The sequence below is a fragment of the Hylobates moloch genome, unplaced genomic scaffold, assembly GCF_009828535.3.
Source record: "Hylobates moloch isolate HMO894 unplaced genomic scaffold, HMol_V3 SCAFFOLD_3, whole genome shotgun sequence".
Lineage (NCBI taxonomy): Eukaryota > Metazoa > Chordata > Mammalia > Primates > Hylobatidae > Hylobates > Hylobates moloch.
This window is the reverse complement of record NW_026652278.1, coordinates 44,927,560-44,946,936: the sequence shown is the minus strand read 5'-3', so window position 1 is coordinate 44,946,936 and position 19,377 is coordinate 44,927,560. Positions and strand designations below refer to the sequence as shown.

The window sequence follows — 19,377 nt, the reverse complement described above, 5'->3', positions numbered from 1 at the left end:
AGTCAATAATCTGTTACCTATATGTTTCTTCAATGTCTACCATCTTCTCTGTCAAAGATTATTTTTATTTCTTTGTCTTCTTCTCTGACCTGTGGGCTTGGTAATCAAGTTTTTTCTCAGGATCACTAACGTACTTCTATGCAATTCTGTGCTTTACAGTCTCCAGTGTGTTTAATCATTTTTAGTTTTCTTTCCGTTTTTATCTTGTCCATCTTTCTTTATCCATTAAACTCTTGCATTTTTATTATGAACAGCTGCAGACCTGCAAAACCATATAAAATACACTACACTGAACATCTATATTTACTACCAGGGTTTGGAAATTAAACATTACAAATGAAGTTTGTCTCATTGCATCAATTTTGGTAAGTTTTTCCAGGATAGTGTTTGTTTCACCTAAGTTTATGTATCTTTCTATGTATGTATATTAATGTATGTATTAAATTATACATATCTGTGCATATATTTCTGGATAGGTGTATGTAAAATATTACATATGAAAGCCACCTTTTTAATCTTTTTTCTTTTTATTTCATACCATATTCTTTTTATTTCAGTATATTCTTATTTCTTATATTTTATTCAAAAGATCTTAGCATTAGCTGTTCTAAAAAATGAAAGTACTCTCCAAAGAGGATGCAATATTTTTATCAGCTGTGATTCACATGTGGCCGGGCTTTAGTGGTAACCACGTCCTTCCTGAGTGATCTTTGGAGATCATCCACCATCTCACCACAGGCTGGTAACCATATTTCTCAGCTTACTCCACGTGTTTTCTTCCCTTTCCAGAATGGGCAAACTTGTGATTGGGAGTCAGGAATCTTAATTTCTAAAAGCAAGGATCTACATCTGTTTAGCTCATTTGATTTTTGGGGGTTTATTTTGTTTTACCTTGAGCAAGTCACATTTCCTGGGCCTTATTGTCTTCCACCATAAAACAAAATAATTTGATTAGATTATTTTTTTCTGTTATCTGCAAATAAGCACCTTATTATCAAATAGTTTAGCATCAGAACAAGATTCCTAATTCCAAAGGAGTTTCATTTACATAATATTATATTGTGGATATATATTAGAAGAATCTGACACTATGTTCCATTCCAGTTTCTCTTTTGCAATTGAGTGACTTGTTTTCATCTAAAATGTATAAATTCTCATGCCTGTAATTCCAGCACTTTAGGAGGACAAGGCAGGTGGATCATTTGAGGTCAGGAGTTCAAGACCACCCTGGCCAACATGGTGAAACCCCACCTTTACTAAAAATACAAAAAATTAGCCAGGCATGGTGGTGCATGCCTGTAATCCCAGATACTCATGAAGCTACGGCAGGAGAATTGCTTGAACCTGGGAGGCAAAGGCTGCAGTAAGCCAAGATTGCACTGCTGCACTCCAGCCTGGGTGACAGAGCGAGACTCTCTCTAAACAAATAAATAAATAGTATACATTTATCTCATTCTTATTAATGCTGCCATGAAATGTAAGTATTAGTTCCTTTTCAGATAGTACTTTATAATTATACTAGTGCCAGATTAAAAGACCTATTTTATAGTGACATGAAAGCCAACTACAAGAAAAATACATAGTCATTTTCACTTACAGAGGCAAGTCCCTCAACACAGAGAAATGTAAAGGATCTTATGTCATTATGTGAGGCAGATCAATACAGGGATTTCATTCAAAAATAATAATTCATACTCAATAATCCCATGTGAGAAATTAATGACTCAGAGTAAATAACAAATCAAAATTAGCCCTTGGATCTTGGGCAATTTAATAGCCAAGGCCTTTTGGTGAATTGTAATTAATGCTCTTAATTAGCCACTATTTCTCAGAATCCTCTACCAGAAGAATAAGAACTTCAGTAATTACAGAGTATTTTAGATTTATTTTGCGCAAGTTATTCCTTCATCGAGTACTCCACAACTAAAGCTATTATCCGGGCATACTGAAGATTTATAATAAATTGAGTGCCTATTATATGCAAGGCACCATGCTGGGTACTGACAATGTGGTAGGAACAGCACTCCTTATCAGGCTGTCTATGTGGTATAAGCTAGCTGAATAACGGAATGTTTGGGCCAGAATAGCATATACTGAGACCAGGGTACAAAAGGTGTATCCAACTTAAGTGACTCAAAAGAGGAAATGGTAAATAAGATATTTTATTTTTTTTCCTTGGCCTTAGTCACATCTTATCAGAGTATTCAATGCTTTCTACATAAACTCTGGATTTAGGCAGATGAAAATTACTCACCATCATCCTTCTTTTGACAGATACAAGTACTCAGCCAAATGTAACTCTTCAAACATAGTATCAATTCAAGAGAAATGATTATCTCTGGCTTTTCTAGGAGAAACACAAAGGTTCAGAAACTCCTTTTCTGAAGATGGGATCCATTTTTAAAGGCTTTAACTCTGCTTTCTTTTCTGATAAAGTTCTTCAGGAGATCATCGTCCATTTATGCAAAGCCTGAAATTTGTTACTGTAGTCAGATGGTTTATGCAAATCCTGAAGCAGAATTCTTCCAAATCCCAGGCGTCATACTTCACGACAGCTGAGAGCAGAGGGACTGCACTCTGCTCACAGATGCCTTGCTTGATTGTTGGCAGAGCTTTTTTCAAATGATTTTCTTTATAAAATGTAGCCAAATCTTGCAGTCCTACTGCCTCCACAGGAGAAAGACTGATGCTGTTTGTGTACAGGTATTCCAGGAAGGCCCAGTAAACAGAGTACGAAAATTCACTCATTTCTACAATAACATCCTCATTACCTTCCAACAATGAATGAACATGCTCACATACATCAAATTTTGAGAAGGACTTTATGTGCATAAATGTACTTTCCACTGACCACAAATTTCCAGACTGCAGTGTCCAGGTTGTCAAATTCCCTCTTCAGTAACTCAGCCACTGCAAGGGTGGTCATCAGCTTCCACAGAGAGGAGGCGCCATGGATGGCATGAGCAGCAAAGCAGGCAAATGTGTCATCAGTGCATATGTGGGTGAGGTGAGGGAGGATCATCAACTGGCCCTGGCCCCACATGTACACATGCCCACCCTGGGTCTTGGCAGCAGATGTGTGGGAAGAGTAACATACTGCAATCTCTATAATCCTGTCCTTTTCCACAATGACAAAGGTAGGATAGGAATGGTTGCTTTCATTGCCAGTGCCCAACTGCCCATAATTGGCACCCCAAGCATATACTTGGCCTTCATCTGTTAATACTAATGTATGTCTGTAGGCGCAAGTAGCCTCCCCAGTGTCTGCCGCCACCATGGAGCACACCTGTCCACGTGCTGTGTTCACAGCCTCTTTATTCCGTAAGCATCCAGTGACTCTTTGAGCTGATTAACTGTTGATCCATATCTTATATGCCTAGAGTTACTATAACCCCGGGCAAATACCTCTCCATCAGATATTAGTGCCAAAGAATGGTGAGACCCACAGGCAACGTCAATGACTTGTTTGACAAATTCATAGAGAAACCGTGATTAGTTGTCCCAGAGCCCAGCTGGCTATACACATTATGGACCCCAAGTAAAGACTTCTTCTTTTATTGCAAGGACAGTGTGTATACCACTCCCACAGCTAAGGCTGGCTATCTTTTTGCCACTTAAAGATTCCAGTCTCTGAGGTTTGATGGTGCTCTGGATGTTACCTATCCTCAAACAGCCACAGCAGTTTATGCCAGGATATTACTGTAGGATATAAAACTTCATGACAAGCACTGCCAAAGACAAAAGCCTGATGAATTAACTGCGGTTCTCCCACTTTCCCACATCTAACTTATTCAAAGATGACCGAGTAGCCTGTATTGGCTTTTGGAGATTTCCTACCATTATAACATTTTGTATGTAATAAAGTAATTTTATTGCTGATTCTGTGAATCCATTCATTTATTTTATGAAACCTTGCCACTTTCTTCCTAGAGAAGATGAAGTTCTTCCATATGGACTCAGTCTTGGGCAGTTCCTTGGTCAACTTTTCTCTGGGACTGGAAAGTTCCAAATCACTGTGAAGAGCAGACTTCTCAATTCTCAGCTCCAGTGAAGAATATATGATCTGCTAAGCTGACGGTTACAAATTTCTGGAGCCCAGTATTCAGTCATCTTTAATCCTGTCCCTTTTAGTTCCTTGTAAAGTTGTCTTCTAGAGCAAAGTTAATGTGACTCAGTACAGCCTGAGCCATGTCCACTCTGTCTCCTGGATCACTGTTACTGCTTGGATGATTTTAACTTTAATATGAATGAGTCTAGCTATATACTGTTCTGTCTAATACAGTAGCCACTAGCCACATGTGGCTATATTAATTTAAATTCTAATTAATTCAAATCAAATCAAATAAATTTAGTCCTCAGTCTTAGTCACATTTTATGTGCTTGATACCACGTGTAACTAGTGGTTACTGCACACATATGAAGTATTTCCATCAGCGCTGTCTGCTGGACAGCTCTGGATAAAGCCCTAGGAAAAAGCTGCTGAGTGAGACTGGGTAAGTTCTAGCTGAAGCAGGACATATTGACACAGAGTTCGATTAGTTCGATTAGTTCAATTAGTTCCAGACTGGGAGAATCACTTCAGACTAAAGCTGCTGAAATCAGTTTATTGCAGGGCAAGCTTATCAACATTGCAACCAGACAGCACTTGAAGAAAATGTCTGCTACTTACAGGCTATATGATCTCAGGCAAGTAAGACTCAGTTTGCACTTCTGAAAAATGGAAGAAAACCAGCCTCATTGCTTTAGCAGTTTTAGCATTAATAGTATAGTAGCATGTATGGAGTCCCAAGCACAGTGTCTGGCAAGTAGTTGGTACTCAGGAAAACTTCCTAATACTGAAAATACCATCAGGAAAAAAACCTAAAGTGTTGGTGCTAATGAGGCCCCCACCCTAAATGCTTCTTGAGAAAATTCTTGGCAAAGTTTCTGAAGAAAAACTGTCTTCACCATGAAGAGTTTGCTGATCCTCCCTCTTCTCACTCTATTCCATCCCCTGCTTCTAACTAAAAGGATCACCTCTCTGTCTAAACTCCACAGCACTGTATTGTTCCTTTTCCTATGAACCCATCCCTTTTCTACATTTAACTGCCCTGACTTGTAGTCCTCTACCAGAAAGGGGCTGACACCTGTAATGCAGGGACTTGCCTTTACCTCTCAGCAAACCTTGGAAGGAGATTTGCATATAGCCAATGACCAATACATAACGTTCCAGAGATTTGCCATTGTCAATTTTCATTCTTCATGAATAAAAGGGATAGTAGCTCTCCCTGTCTTGCTGGCTCACCTTCTACCCCTGTAAAGAATCAACTGTCAAAAGAAGCAGAAAGAAAATAGCATCACATTCCTCAAGAGAGGCCTCATGCAGAGCTAAGGGAGGGAGCATAGTCATCCCCAAACAACATGACTCTTCCCTAATCTTAATAGGGCAGTATTCTCCTATGGCAATATTTCCCAAACGTTAGTCATTCACATTCTTCATTCACAATGTTTGCAAAATCTGCATGCTATCAATAATATTGTTTGTTTAAAAGTCTCAAAATTGATACACTATTTCGCTTTTTAAAAGAAATTTTATTCATCTATAGTGTAAATGAGAAAAAAATAAATATCATTTGCCAAAACTTGAAGGTAACCATAACATAATAAAAAGCAGATGACTGATAATAAAGTAGATAGATGCCATGACTAGCCAGTACACCTGAGTTTAATATCTGCCTTCTTTTTGTTAAATGCATGCTCTTTGTTTGAAAGGGAGATTAGCAAGTGCTAGAAACAATGCCATGAGCAAAAACTAGACTTCCTCCCTGATGTGCTCAGAAGACTGAAGGAAACTTGATAGGGAGACTGTAATAAGATAGGATGAGTAATGGCCCCCAGTGATGTCCATATTCTAATCTCAGGAGCCTGTGAATATGTTACCTTATATGGCAAAAGGAACTTTGCATATGTGATTAAGTTGGGATCTTGAAGTAAGGAGTTCATCCTGGGTCATCTGGTTAGGCCCAGTGTAATCACAAGGGCCCTTACAGGAGAGAGGCAAGTAGGCCAAGGTCGGAAAAATGAGATGTTACAATGGAGCCAAGGTTGGAGTGATGTCCCAGGGGCCAAGGAATGGAGGCAGTCTCTAGTAGCTAGAAGTAAAAAAGGCAAGGAAGTGGGTTCTTCTCTGGTCTCCAGAGGAATATAACCCTACCAAAACCTTGATTTTAGAATTATGACCTCCAGAAGGTAAGAGAATACATTTATGTGCTTTTTAAGCCACCGAGTTTGTGGAAATTTGTTATGGCAGCAAGAAGAAACTAATACAGAGACTGATTGGCATACCATGTTATTAAAGGTCATGTAATACCATGTTCATCTATCAGCTAAAACCTTCCATAGCCCCAGTGATGTACACCTACACATTGGGACACTGCCTAATGAATTCCCACTAGGCAGACAGGGAAAATGGTATCCATAAATTAAAGCAGCTACAGAAGAATTTAGGCCTGAGGCAGCAAAGCTGGTTGCTAAGGTGATGGCTGATTATAGGGAAAGCTCTGCATGGTCAATGTCCTGTTGCCTCCACTACTTTGGCTTTCCTTTATAATATAGCATCTGACCAGAGGAAAAGCCATTCCAGAATCAGCCCTCCTTCAACAAATGGACTCTGCATTTAGGTAGGTCATGCCCATGGCTCTTTCCACTCCTAAATTGAACTATTGTTCTCTTAGATGAAATTAGACTTGGCAAATACTTTCTTAAATTAAAAAAAAACTTACCGTATTTTGTCTAATTATAAAAATATGATGTGTTTATTATAGCCATTTTAGAAAATAGAAACTAACAAAAATAATAATTTCCTTTTCACCCAGAGAAACCTACTTGGTTAATATTTTGATAGATTTCTCTCTGGTCCCATTTCTGTTCATGTCCATTTATAATTGGAAAAGTATTCAATAAGTGTTATTTAGCAGCCTTCATTTTCTCTGTTAAAACATATTATGAACACTTTTGCACTACCTATAATATACTTCTATAGTATTTTTGTAATGACTGAATATTTTGTTGTAAACATGAATTATAAGTTCTATAACCAGTTCACTCACATGACTATTTATGCTACTTCCAATTTTTTGCTATTTTCTTATAAATATTTTGGTTCACCACAGATGGCTCCTAAAAATAAATTTATGAGTTAGGGGTATTTAAATTTTTTACACAGATTGCCAAATTTCCCATCAGGGAGTTATAAAAATTTATCTATAAATAAGAATAATTTTAAAGGGAATTAATTGCAAATTTGAGTAAATATGAAAGAAGGAAATAAGTGGTAAACTTTTTTTGGGGAAAGAAAGAAAACCTTTTATTTTGTATTCATGTGTTAAGCAAGAGAATCTGCTTGCCTGTTTGCCTTCCTCTTGACCTAACAACCTACTGGAGAAAGAGGGAAGAAGGAGATACATGGAATGGAGTAACTTCTTAAAGGGGAAAAAATAAGTGAGATTTTTTTTTTTTCCTAGAACAGTTAGATGAAAAACACTGTTAGGGCCAGGCACAGTGGTTCACACCTGTAATCGCAGCACTGTGGAAGGCCAAGGCGGGCAGATCGCTCGAGACCAGGAGTTTGAGGCCAGCCTCCTGGGCTCAAGGAGCAACATGGCAAAATCTGTCTCTGCAAAAAACACAAAAATTAGCCAGGCATGGTTGCATGCACCTGCAGTCCTAGCTACTTGGGAGGCTGAAGTGGAAGGATCACATGAATGTGAGAGATTGAGGCTGCAGTGAGCCGTGATCACACCACTGCTCCAGCCTGTGCAACAGAGCAAGATCCTGTCTAAAAAAAAAATAAAAAAATACAGTAAAATAAAAACAAAAACACTAGTAGTATCAGTGTTTTGGGGTGTCAGATAGGTTTTGTGGATGGACAAACCTCATTATGGCAAAATGTAGAAAGTCTTTTAGGCCTGCCTATTTCAAAATTCTCTTGGTACATAGCCAACAATAGATCTGATGATTTGATAAATACAGAGAATCAATCTGTATAGCCTTAAAGTACATTTCTGCTTTGGCTGTCTACACAGATTGCTACATAGAGAACATCCAAATTACTCACTTGCTAAGTATTGATGTGGCAAAGCCCATGGCATCCACAGTAGCTGAGTACTAGGTCAGCTTGAGCTAAACCCAGCCCAGTAAACTGTAATTACTACAGAGCATGGTCTACTGTTGAGATTGCCTGTTGCAGGCTTCTTTTATATTAATATGTTAACTAAAAAATGAGATAGAAGATTTCTAAGTAATCAGCTTCTCTTCTAATTTTTTCTATCTCAAGCCTACAAATTGATATTCATCCTAATAATAACAATAAATAGCAACAACATCTTAAGTAGCTTCCGTACGCCAGGCACTCTGCTGTGCAACTCACACCTATATTTTACTTAGGCTTTACAACAGTGCTGTGAGGAAGATGCTGTTATTATTAGTCATTTATGAGTGAGCAATCTGAAAATCAGAAATGTGTCCAAGGGCCCATAGCTGGTGAGAGGCAGAGCTGGAATTTGAACCCAGGTCTGTTGAACTCCACTCTTCTCTACTGTATTTTTTTTTTTTTGTAGGTGAGAAACTTTATTTTTTCCAAAGGACTGTTTATTGAATTTTTTAAATTATACTTTAAGTTCTAGGGTACACGTACACAACGTGCAGGTTTGTTACATACGTATACATGTGCCATGTTGGTAGCAAACTATCACAAGGACAAAAAACCAAACACTGCATGTTCTCACTCATAGGTGGGAATTGAACAATGAGAACACTTGGACACAGGAAGGGGAACTCTACTTTATCTTCTAAGTGAGACTCCCTGCTAGGTGACCCTGTGGCTTTAGGCTTCGTCTGGGATTCCCAGGCCCCAAACCAAATCTGCACATCTTTGTGCCTGCCCCTCTAGTGGCCCTGGGAAAAAAGTTTTAAAGAAATCCAATGACAGCTGGAGTCTTTTCTGATCCCTGGTTGTTCCATCTTTCATTAGGTATTATTACAGGTTTGAAGGGGTGGGAGAGGGGGAAACAATTTTCTTCTATATCTTTAAGGGCATTGTTTTTTAAATTGTCTATAAAGTTTCTGGATTTTTTTGTTGTGTGTTTTGATTTATTTTGTTTGGGATGTATTAATGTGATTAAGAATAGGCTCCATTTCCTCTGTTGGAAAGATATGCCAGATATCACAGACAATCAAATAACTCTCTAGGTCAGGAACCTTTGGGGGAAAACTTTTGGGAATGATATATGTCAACATTAGTGATAGTTCAAAGTAGGCAACATGCTGATATGGAGCTGAGACTCCCAAGATCTCAATCCAAAACCCAGAATGCGTAAGGAGGGGCAATCTCTGAATACAGACACACTTAACCATTTACTTCTTTTAAAGGGCTGGGATGTCTCCTGAATGCTATGAGGTGCTTGAAAGGGCCTCTTCTTACCCTACTTGCTCTCTCTCATCTCTTCATTTCCTTCTGCCCCTTGCTTGCCTTAGCCTCCATCATGCTGAAGCTGATCTTAAACATTTGGGCAAGTTGTTTCCCTTTTCTTGGCCTGAGTTTACTCATCTGATCTGCCAGGGGTTTGTCAGCCTCAACACCACATAGTCCTGTAATGTGATCACTTTAAAAATCAGAGCAGGACAACAGCAGAGTTGCACAACCTTGCCCTTCTGCCCCACACCAGCCAGGGAAACCGCAATGCCTGCCACTTCAGTATCTGGGTGATTCTCCTATCGTATAGTTCCCCTCTTCCTCCATAAAGGTTTGTGGTGCTTTGTGCTGCTTGCTGGCTGATCCTAAACCCTAAATTTGGAAGCTGCACAAGCCTGATTCCCCTCTAAGTGCTTCAGGACTAAAATAATTCCCAGCCATTTCTCTACTTCCTATTTCAAATTTGCAAAGGCTGAAAATATAAGTAGACATTTTCTAATTTTTTAAAAGGATCTAGATATAATGTCAGAGGAGAGAAGGATTATAGAAACCAACTTATCCAGGGACATATTTCGAAGCAAAAAATCTTTTCAAACAAGAAATGTTGCAGAGACTTCAACACATATAAAGTAAACGAGTATCAGTAGTACACATTTATCATATAAAATTCAAATTTATGATCTTCACGTGTCATGAAGTACAGTGAAAACGGTGACACTACTTCAGTGATCCCCAAAATTAGAAATGGGATTACAAATAACAGAACTTTGTTATATCCGCCTAGACTTACACCATAGTGCTTTGTTTTATTTGGCTATATGATATGATAGAATCTGCACAGATAAGTAGTTGAAGTCATAGTTGCTTTTAAACAAATGTTTTAAACAACTTCAATTATCTTGTATAAGATAGCAAAGGAAGTTTTACTTGAAAGTTCTAGCAAGTTAGTGAATATGTGGCCACGGATGTTTTGCAATTTGATAATATGATATACATTTTTGGGATTAAAAGTGAAGCAAAACGCATCCATGTGCAGCATTAGGTGATTCACAGCATTTTCCAATTGAAATTCTGCAGACCAAATCCATGTGATCCTATTCTCTAGGCTTTGCTATATTTGTTAAATGCAAGCTGGGTTTATGATGCTTAACTAATATTTAAACCCACTTTGGGATCAAAGAAAACTAAACCAGCACAAACTATCATTAGCTGTCACAGAAACGAGTAACTGACATGGTTGTGTCTTCAACCTCTGTAGTTTCTCCTTACACATTTTAATACCTCAAAGATGTCATGGTTAGTATGAGTCACCATTTTACTACATTTTTGATGCGGTGAATACAGGAAAATCTTTAACCCTAAAAAACTAGTCTTCTTTCACTTTCTTATTTTTACTTTTAATTTATGCACTTTCCTACCGCAGACATGAATCTTTCAGTTTCTGAGGCCAAATTCCTCTCTGGGGAAAGGAGCCAACTGGGAGAATTTGTAGTACGAGGATTAGAGCTTCTCTTCCTGCAGGTAGCATGCCTGTGAGTGTGGCACAGCACTGGCTCCCAAACTCAGCTCACCCTCAGAATCATTTGGTTCACCTGATGAAAATACAAAGTTCTGGGCCCCAAACCTGGAATCTCTGCTTCCGTGGGTTTGGAGTGGGACCTGAAATCATTACCATTAATTTGGTGCTTCTGATGATTCTGTGTCTGATTTTTTTTTAATATGAAAGGTAAAGTCATGGTTGAAAATTTGTTTTCACTTGGCATGACTAAAACCAGTGCTTTGAAAAGAACACACAATTATGATATGCAGTTGCTATCTAGAGGATTCAACATCTGTTCTAGAGTTGGTGAGAATGAAAAGTTTCCGTGTCATGAAGAACAGGGAGCATCTCATAGAAATGAAGTAACATTGCTCCTGAGACAATGAGAAAAGCTCACATCTTTTTCTCACCTGGAAAATGGACATCTACTAGCTCACAATGGCAAGCTTATATGCAAACAACTTTTGAAGATTTATCAACAGATACCAAAAGCTAATTATTTTAAATACCTTAAAAAACATATTTGAATACCTTTATTAAGTAAACTTTTTTAAGACCAGTATTTATATATTGTGATGATTCCAAGATTTCTCAACCTCAGCACGATTGACATTTTAGGACAGATAATTTCTTGTGGGGGGCCTGTCTTGTGTATTTTAGGATGTTTAGCAACATCCTTGGCTTCTACCACTAGATGTCAGCAGCACCCTCCTAGTAATTACAACCAGAAGTTTCTCCAGACATTGCCAAATATTCCTTGGCAGGGCAGACTTGCTCCCAGTTGTAAAGCATCCCTCTAGAAAAATCACATAATCTCTCTGGGGCTTCAGATTTCTGTAATGTAAGATCAGGTAGTAAAGCAGTATTCATTGCAGTAGAATCAGAAAAGACTAATACGGGTAAAATTAAATAACTGGTTAGAAAAAGAATAATTCAGACTTAATGCCAATCCATACAGAAAAATAAATCTCAAATGGTCTCGAATTTCAAGTGAAAAAAGAAGTTAAAATATTGAGAAAATATAAAGAATATATTTTACAGCCTTAGGGTAAAGAAGACTTGCCTAAGAAAAACAGAAAATGTGGAAGCTAAAATTGAAACCCCCCAAAGACTTAACTCTGTAACATTTTACCACTTCTCTATGATGAAATAATAACTAAAGAAAGGCAAAACATGTAAATTTTTAAAAAATGGAAAAGGAAAAAAGTATCTGTAACATTTATAACCGAAGATCAATATTCATAATAAAGAAAAAGCCCAAGCGAATCATTAAAAAATTTAAAAATAAATGGAAAACAGGTTAACAATTTGAAAAAGCAATTCATAACTAAAAATTAAATAGCCAAAATACATAAAAAATTTCAGTCTCATTGTAACTCAGAAAAATACAAACTAAAACTATAATGAGATATCATTTTGATCCTATCATATTGGCAAAGTTAAAAATACTTGTGAAAATTAAAAAGAATTGATGAAAGAAGGCAGGAGAAACAGCCACGTTCATGCCCTATTATGTTACATTGGTTCAATCTTTTAAGGGTCAATTTTGCAGTAGCTGTCAAAATGTAGACTACGCATGACCTTTCACCTAGTGTTCTACCTCTGTACATCTAGTCCATAAAAAAGCAGTTTCATACAAGGATTACTTGCTACAGTATTGCTCTTAATAGCTAAACATTGCAAGCCAACTAAGGGCTATGATTGATACATCATCATATAGTGATACATTCATATAAGGTAGCTTTATGCAGTAGTTAAATAAGCCATATTTAAAATATTGAAAGGAAAAGGACTTTTGGATGACAGTATTTCAGAACTGTATATAAATATGTAAATATAGACACATATTTTAATAATCTATATAAAGTTATATGTTTGTCTGTATATAATATTTGGTGTATATCTATGCGTATAACAATCTCTTGAACAATTCACATCAAACTGTTAATAGAAATTAATTTCAGGGAGAAAAGTATTATGTCCATATTATTGTATGTATTTTATAGTGTTTAAAGTTTTACCACAAACATGTATTTTATAATTTTTAATTATATAATTTTAAAATAAATAAGGATATTGAATTAAATGATTTCTGAAATCTATGACTTCAGCCCTAACACACTGTGATTTAATTAATTCTGGTTTAGAAATAACATGGAAAATTTAGGCTCGGCACAGTGGCTCACACCTATAATCCCAACACTTTGGGAGGCTAGCGCAGGAGGATTGCTTGAGTTCAGGAGTTTGAGGCCAGCCTGGGCAACATGGTAAAACTGTTTTTACAGAAAATACAAAAATTAGCTGGGCAGGGTGGCATGTGCCTGTGGTCCCAGATACTTAGGTGGCTGAGGTGGGAGGATTGCTTGAGCCCAGGAGGTTGAGGCTGCAGTGAGCCATGATGGTGCCATTGCACTCCAGATTGGATGACACAATGAAACTGTCTCGAAAGAAAGAAAGAAAAGAAAAGAAAGAAAGAAAGAAAGTGAGAGAAAGAAAATTTAAGCTACCAAAACTGTGTTCATACCACAAATTCCTTTAAGAAGGAAAAGAAAAGGGGAAAGGCATTACAATTCTTTAAGCCCCTGCTATATGCTTGTTCCATGTGGCGTAGATTTTTGCATTGATCCTCACAGCACCTTATTTTCATGTTAGATTAACTGAGGCTCGGAGAGGTTAAGTGGCCTGACCAAGATCATTGGCTCAGAAAGGGAAGGAGCCAGGATTCACACTTGAATCAGTCTGTGGGAAATATTATTGCTGCTCTACTACAATAATATGTTTTGTAGTTTCCTGAGTTGATGGAGAAACTCTGGTTTATCTTATAAACTTCAAGGCGGACAGCAAGAGGCCATGGTGGAGAAGCAACTGTCCAGTAGCATAACCATCATAACCTGCAGGAAGTAAAATTGCTGAGACGTGGTGGATGCTTATTCTGCACCAGGTCCTGCATTCACACCACACTTAACTCTCACAGCAACCTTAAGAGGGAGGTACCATACTGTTACCATTTTGCAAATGAGGATGCAGGCTCAGCAAAGGTAGAAAAGTTGCCCAAAGTCACATATATAGAAAGGAGTGGAGCTATCGGTCTGACTCCTTATCCTATGTTAATTCCTGGATACAAAGACTAGGGTAAAAATTATTCGCTACTAGCTGGACTTTGAAAAAAGAGCCTTAAAACTGTAAGATGGTAGGTGTTTAAGCAATTCAAAGGCTAATGCCTAGAGTCAGAGATAAGGTTGTTTGCTTACTTTGATACGGAATGGTTTGCAATATTTCAACACTGGAGTACAGTATATGAAGAACAATCACATGTCAATTGATGTAGCTAAGATATCAATTAGATTCTAAATGCACATGTCTGACAAATTGGGAGGGCAAGTAATCCAAACACTCTGAAGACCATTTGCCTGAAGACCTCAGGGTATTTCATGAGATAACTCATGTTAAGAGAAGGAGTGGGACATAAGCTTGACTCAGTGCACAGTTTTGGTCATTATTACAGACTGGTTCTCACAAAAGCATTGACTCTGACTTTCAGATTGCTTCCATGGCACAGCCCCACACTAAACGGTGTAGTTTTCAAAACCTGAAAGAATAGTTTTAATAAAACTCAGTAACTCAGTTCAACACTGGGGTAGAACAGCACTATCCTGAAAGCCCTCTAACCTGTAACTCAAACAGAAAACCTTCTGCCGCCAGTTTCTTTGCTAAAACATAGCAAGAGTCCAGTTTCCAACAAGTTCTTCACCTCCATCTGAGACCACCTCAGCCTAGATTTCATTGTCCATATCACTATTAGCCTTTTGGTCAAAGCCATTCAACAAGTCTCTAGGAAGTTCCAAAATTTTCCACATTTTCCTGTCTTCTGAGCCGTCCAAACTATTCCAAACCTTGCCTGTTACCCGGTTCCAAAATTGCTTTCACATTTTCAGGTATCTTTTCAGCAGCGCCTCACTCTACTGGTGCCAATTTACTATATTAGTCCATTTTCATGCTGCTGATAAAGACATACCCAAGAATGCGCAATTTCCAAAAGAAAGAAGTTTATTGGACTTACAGTTCCGCATGGCTTGGGAGGCCTGAAAGGCTGTCTCCAATGGCGGCAGACAAGAAAAGAGAGCTTGCGCAGGGAAACCCGTTTTTTAAAACCATCAGATTTCATGAGACTTATTCACTATCACGAGAACAGCATGGGAAAGACCTGCTCCCATGATTAAATTACCTCCCACCAGGTTCCTCCAACGACACGTGGGAATTGTGGGAGCTAAAATGCAAGATGAGATTTGGGTGAGGACACAGCCAAACCATATCAAAGCCCAAGGGCTCTACAGAAGAAATGCAAGAGGACCATGCATCCCATGAAAAATTATGAAATTTAGCATGGATATGCAAATGTACATATTTCTGAGGAAACAGTCTTGTTTTTGTCAGTGTCTCAAAACATTATGTAACTTAAAAACGTTTAGAAACAATTGTTGGACTTTTGATCTTTATATATTCTAAAGCCAAATAAATGTGGGGAAAAGTATGTTTCAGTGCATACGTATTACCGGGGATACTCACAAACTGTGGGCATAAATTGGGTCACATTAATAGTACATTCTGACTCTTGAATTCTCACTTGAACCAGGATTTGTAAAAGCTCTAAAATTTTTTTTTTTTTACTATTTCATTAATTTTTGAGAGGAATAATTTCTCATGTCCAAATAGAGTTAATCCTTGATAGTTTGACCTCATATCTAAAAGAGGAAGGAAAATGTTATTGTTTTACACCTCATGGTTCAAATGAAATGTAAAAGGGACTTACTAAGCCAATTTGAGGTGAGCTTTACTGGGTACTGTGTATAAAAGGTGGAAGTTTCTGAGGCTGATTTTGACACGTATTCTTTACTCCCACCTCTTTCCTTCGGGTTAGGGAATGTTTTTGTTTTTACAGTTTCAAGCCTTTTTTTTTCCTTATTCTTGTGTTATTGCTTTTATTTTGTACCACTTTATTGGTTTGGTTGGTTTTTAGCTGTTTTGGTTTTTACAGTTTTTACACATGGTATATGAATGTGTAGGGCCACAGGTTGATTTGCGTTCACTTTTTTATTAGAAAGCCTTTTCTTAATGTTTATTCTACTTGACCTGTTGCTTTTCTGTATTTTAATATTTAATTTATAGATAGTGTACATTAAGGGAGATCACTTTTCTTCATTTTAAGAAATCCAGATACTTCAGATCCTACTTCTTTATGTACTCAGATGACAAAAATCAATTTTCTAAGGTCACAGAGTTCCTGGATAGAAGCCTCTAAAGAGAAATCTCTCAAGATCAGCACCTTGAAGTGGGCAGACACTCTGGCACACTTGGACTCCTGTCTCTCTTTTTTTTTTTTTTTTTTTCTGACATGGAGTTTCACTCTTGTTGCCCAGGCTGGAGTGCAGTGGCGCGATCTCAGCTCATTGCAACCTCTGCCTTCCAGTTTCAAGCGATTCTCCTGCCTCAGCCTCCCAAATAGCTGGGATTACAGGCGACCTCCACCACTCCCAGCTAATTTTTGTATTTTTAGTAGAGATGGGGTTTCACCATGTTGGCCAGGCTGGTCTTAAACTCCTGACCTCATGATCCACCTGCCTCAGCCTCCCAAAGTGCTGGGATTACAGGTGTGAGCCACCACGCCCGGCCCCCTCCCATCTCTTTTATCATGTTTCTGATGCTCTCCTTGGGCTGGGGATTGCTAAGGTGGTAAGGGTGTTGTAAAATTCTGCAGTGGGGAAGAACTGCACTTACTTAGTATTTGCTCAAAATGTCACTTTGTGAGCTGACTTGGGATGTGACTTTGCCTGCTTCCAAAATGACAGTTATGACCTTATAAAGTTCCCCAGGAATTTGAGAGCCAAACTTAATTACATTTCCTCTGCAATATACTCAGTACCCAAGGCCACAGCTGCAGAAAGCTAAAAAATAAAAGGAATAAAATAAAAAGGAATGGGTGGGGGATTGAACCAATCAGTTTATTGCCATAAACTCTCTCCTAAAAAAGTCTCTACAGTATTCACAAGCATATTAATCTAATGCAGGAGTTGATCTTACCTGAACATATTACAACAAAGTAATAGTAGATTGAGTAGATGGTATCTGCCAAAATCATAATGACATCATTGGGAATTATTCTGAATTTTAAATCCAGAAGATAACTTTTTAAAAAGACAGTTCACAGAGATTGATGTAATTGCTTCCTGATGGTAGGTTAGGCTTCATCTTTGATGGAGGACATCGAAGTATTATATATTTTCCCATGTGGTCATAATGCTAAACAGCGAATTAAAATATCTGAATCTCAGTTCTGGCCTTGACACAATCTAGCTAGGCAATGTGGGGCAAGTCATTTAATGTGTCTTCACATTTCTGAAAATGAAAGCTGAATGAGATCTTTTTTTCTGGCTACATAACATTTACAAATCTTAAAATGTCAGTGACGGGAGCCCACATTCTTTTCTGAAATCTCATCTTGCCTACCCTGACGGAGAACTCATGGGGTGCTGAAGACACAGGGCTGGGCAGAGTGTTGGATAAGTGTTTTGTCTGCTCTTCTAATTAGGTCAAATGGCTCCTCTAGCTGGCATCAGATTAACTGTGTTAGTGACATTCACACTTGTCCAGATAAGGATGCAGACTTACCTCTTCACACCCATGCAACCAGCCCAAACTGGAGGAGGCTGAGTCATTTGGGAAGATATGTTCTGATAGACTCAGCTTTCTGGTTTCAGCATCTGGCTCCTTCACCCACCACATTCCAAAAGTCTGCATATTGGTGTGGCCGCTGTTAGCTCAGCCCTGAAGAATTGATGTAATAGAGAAATATTTCACTTTAAGTAATATTTTTTTAACTTTTAACACATTCTTTACTTGAAACGACAAATAAAACAACCCTCCTGACCTGCTCAATCATTAGTATGCTAAGGAATTGTTCACATTTGCCTCACAGTCAGTTGAACTGGGACATTTAGTTCATGAAAATAACTAGGCTGCAACCCATTATTTTAAATAATAGCTTTGTAGATTCTGGATATTATCCCTTAAACAACCCCAGCAAAAAGCGGGCGAAGGATATGAACAGACACTTCTCAAAAGAAGATGCTTATGCAGCCGACACATGAAAAAATGCTCATCATCACTGGCCATCAGAGAAATGCAAATCAAAACCACAATGAGATATCATCTCACACCAGTTAGAATGGCGATCATTAAAAAGTCAGGAAACAACAGGGGCTGGAGAGGATGTGGAGAAATAGGAACACTTGTACACTGTTGGTGGGACTGTAAACTAGTTCAACCATTGTGGAAGACAGTGTGGCGATTCCTCAGGGATCTAGAACTAGAAATACCATTTGACCCAGCCATCCCATTACTGGGTATATACCCAAAGGAATATAAATCATGCTGCTATAAAGACACACGCAAACGTATGTTTATTGCGGCACTGGTCACAATAGCAAAGACTTGGAACCAACTCAAGTGTCCAAAAATGATAGACTGGATTAAGAAAATGTGGCACATACACACCATGGAATACTATGCATCCATAAAAAAGGATGAGTTCATGTCCTTTGTAGGGACATGGATGAAGCTGGAAACCATCATTCTCAGCAAACTATTGCAAGGACAAAAAGCCAAACACTGCATGTTCTCACTCATAGGTGGGAATTGAACAATGAGAACACTTGGACACAGGAAGGGGAATATCACACACCGGGGCCTGTCGTGGGGTGGGAGAAGTGGGGAGGGATAGCATTAGGAGATATACCTAATGTAAATGACAAGTTAATGGGTGCAGCACACCAACATGGCACATGTATACATATGTAACAAACCTGCACGTTGTGCCCATGTACCCTAGAACTTAAAATATAATATATAAAAAAAAACACAATAGCTGATGATTTATTTACTAGATAATCCATCTAATCATATCCCAGTGATTAACTAGTGATTACAACTTAAAATAAAAATTTTGTGTATATCTATTTAATTGAACTAGAAGAAATGGGCTAAACATGGAACATTCATTTTCTTCTAATCAATGTTCTCACCCATCCCTAAAAATAGAAAATGTCCATAAAATTTTAGATATTTTAAATGAAAGTACTTATCACAACACTTATCTTTAACCAAAAAACAGTGATCATTGAAGACCCAGAATATGACTATAGAAACTTTCAGTGCTTTCTGTAGACTCCATCTTTTGCTATCTATCAGAGAAAGATAAAATCTAGGAGTGGAAGGAAAGAGGTTCCCTATACTCCTTATTACCTGGTGATAAAGTACAGGGGTTTTAATAGGCTGTACCAAATGCACAAAATTCCAGGTCACATCAAAGAAAGTTCTACACACCTGGCAG

The 19,377-nt window shown here is 38.0% G+C and overlaps 1 pseudogene; it reads right to left on the bottom strand.

Annotated features, from left to right (window-relative positions):
* Positions 1–2,366: 2,366 nt before the first annotated feature.
* Positions 2,367–17,786, bottom strand: LOC116480655 (RCC1 and BTB domain-containing protein 2-like; annotated as a pseudogene).
* Positions 17,787–19,377: the final 1,591 nt, after the last annotated feature.